This window comes from Cebus imitator, unplaced genomic scaffold, assembly GCF_001604975.1.
Source record: "Cebus imitator isolate Cc_AM_T3 unplaced genomic scaffold, Cebus_imitator-1.0 Scaffold606, whole genome shotgun sequence".
NCBI lineage: Eukaryota > Metazoa > Chordata > Mammalia > Primates > Cebidae > Cebus > Cebus imitator.
Window position 1 is genome coordinate 586,172 of NW_016107921.1, and position 2,762 is coordinate 588,933.

Below are 2,762 nucleotides of genomic sequence, written 5' to 3' on the forward strand. Positions count from 1 at the left end.
TAGTAGAGACGGGGTTTCACCATGTTGACCAGGATGGTCTCGATCTCTTGACCTCGTGATCCACCCGCCTCGGCCTCCCAAAGTGCTGGGATTACAGGCGTGAGCCACTGCGCCCGGCCAAAGTCAATGATTTTCAAGGGATCTCCTCATTGTGGGTTTTGTTTAGGAAAATGGCATAAAGGGAAGAAGTAGTTGTGTTCCTTAGTTCATCCTTTTTGAAAGTTTACTGGATGATCATCATGCATGAAACACTTTGGTAGGTTCTGTAGATACACAGAACCAACTCTTCCTTCAGGGAACTTATACAGGATACCAAGGGAGAGAGAGAATACTCAACTACCATTTACCACACTATGTGAAAAGTAATAAAGTACAGAGGGGCAACTATTCAGCCCTTGGGGAGCTTTGATCAATGCTCATAACAGCATGCCCTTGAAATAGGACCTCTGAGTGAGTGCAAAAAGCCAGGACACAGGTGTCGGGGTGAGGTCTGTTCAGAAGCTTGGAATGCTCTAGTATGGCTGGTTGGGACCAGAGCACCCTGTGGAGCAGAGCTGCCAGACAGCTCTAGAACACACGTCTTCAGACTTTTACACAGAGGGTAGAGATGGCCCACTCTCACATGTCTGTGAGGAAGTTCCAGAAGGGACTGTGGAAGTGGGCTGGGGCCAGATCATGAAGGACCTTGTGCAACATTAAGGAGGTGGAACTTTCACCTGAAAGTGATGGGGAAGCACTGATAGATTTTAGGCAACTGAGCAGATTGCGTTATAGAAAGACAATTCTAGTAGTTATTCACATGAAAGATAAAATTTTTGGGAGAAGTTGGTGAGATTAAAGAAGATAAACAAATTCAAAGGCTTCTATAATAATAAAGTAAATAAACAATGAGGGGCAAACACAGAAAGTTATTGTAATTAAGAGAGAGTGCACTAGAGTCAACTGCCTGGGTTCAAATCCTGGTTTTACCATTAATTGATATGTGACAGCTGGGAAAATTACTTATCTGTTCCTTAATTTCCTTACTTGTAAAATGGAGATATTAATAATAGTAGGGTTGTTTGAAGATTAAATGAGTGGAAATATGTAACATATTTGCATCAGTTGCTGGCACATGCAAATGCTCAATAGATGTTAGCTATAACTAAAGCAAAAACAAAGAGGATGCAGAAAAAAAGGAAAAAAAAATGGACATCAAACATGTGTGAGAGATGATTCCAGGCATATGCAAGAACTGTGGTTTAAGTGACCATGTGGGTAGACACTGACAGCATAACAGAGTTTAATGGAAAAGATGATGAGTTTAATTTTGGATGTATTGAGTTTGAGTTGCTTATTGTATATTCAAGTAGAGAAGCCCTTTATGAAATTGAATGTATGAATCTGGGATTTAGGAAAATAATATCTTGGACAGAGATGTAGGTTTGCAAAACTTGGGTAGTAGAAGACACAAATTTATATGGTCATGCAAGAAATTTCAAAGAGTGAGAAGAAAAAAAGTACTTGAGGACCAGATGCTGGCCAACACTAACATTGAGGGCAGCACAGGAGCAAAGGAGACTACAGAGAAGCCTAAGAAGGCATAGCCACAAAGAAGGATCAGCAGGAGGAAAGACAAGAACAAAAAGTGAGAAATACTGCCAAGATTGAATAAGTCTGTGGGTCTGTGGGTGACAGAGCTTGCTAGTTGTCTCCCCATCATCATAATCCGCGTCTAAAGAAATAAAAGTTTTGGCTGCCCCATATTGAAATGGCATTTCCCAGCCTCCCATGTAATTGGTGTGGCCATGTAATTAAAGCCCACAATGGGATATAAATGAAAGTGTCCCGTGACAGTATCCAGGAACTTTCCTGAAGAGGCAGGTGGCTGAGACTTTACACCATCTTCATCCTTGCCTCTGTTTGCTACCTAGGATTTGGATACTATTAATACCTTTACCTTGTCCAAGAAGATCACAGCCACCTCTTGGTAAGTGGAGCTGTGAGCTGGAAGGAGCTTGCATCCCAGAGCACCCTGTGGAGCAGAGCTGCCATACAGCTCTAGAACACATGCCTTCAGACTTTTACACAGAGAGAAATCAACATCTGTCTTATTATGCTAGTAATGTTTTGTTTTTGTTTTCTGTTTCTCCCAGCTGAACTTAATTCTAATCAACACACTGTGTTTTGTCTTGTTTTCTCTTTGACAGGAAAATATTTTGGGAGAAATACTGATGAGTTAAAGGCCCCCTTTATCCTACCCATTACATTTCATTTAAAATTTCTATGAAAATATGACATGAACTGTTAGTTATGGAGGAGTTAAAGTTGGATGTTGCTTGTATTAACAACAATAACAAAAAACTATGCAGTAAGTTCAACTCTAAAAACCAACCAAGATGATGTTTTGAAAAATAATTTTATTTGAAATCTCATGTATAAATTATGGCCTGAGATATATCTCAAAAGAAAATTATCTGTGGTTCTAAATAAAATTTGTCAAGGCAGAGTATTTAGAATGCAGAGAAGGGGGTGGTATGGACAGAGGGTAGAGATGACCCACTCTTTGGAAAGAAGGTCTGAGGGGAGAGATCCAAGATGGCTGATCACTAGCAGCTCGGGATTGCAGCTCCCACTGAAAGAGCAGAGAACGAGAGGACGCCACACTTTCAGATCAATTTTTGTTGCTCACACACCAGGAGATTCCCAGCGGAGGAGCCCCACGTGTCGCCAGCGTGACTCTTGAGGCCGGTGAGGCAGTTTTGCCGCTGCCTTGGTGTGGC

At 41.5% G+C, this 2,762-nt stretch overlaps 1 protein-coding gene and 1 long non-coding RNA gene across 2 annotated transcripts in view; one reads left to right on the top strand and one right to left on the bottom strand.

Annotated features, from left to right (window-relative positions):
* The window catches only part of ARHGEF38 (Rho guanine nucleotide exchange factor 38), a 134,338-nt gene that overhangs the window by 49,650 nt on the left and 81,926 nt on the right, over positions 1 to 2,762 (bottom strand). The gene's annotated exons all lie outside the window — the stretch shown is intronic.
* LOC119469233 overlaps positions 1 to 2,762 on the top strand; it is a 6,514-nt gene that overhangs the window by 286 nt on the left and 3,466 nt on the right. The window contains exon 2 of the long non-coding RNA XR_005198043.1: positions 1,914 to 1,969. This is a non-coding gene — a long non-coding RNA (uncharacterized LOC119469233). The remainder of the gene's footprint in view (positions 1 to 1,913; positions 1,970 to 2,762) is intronic.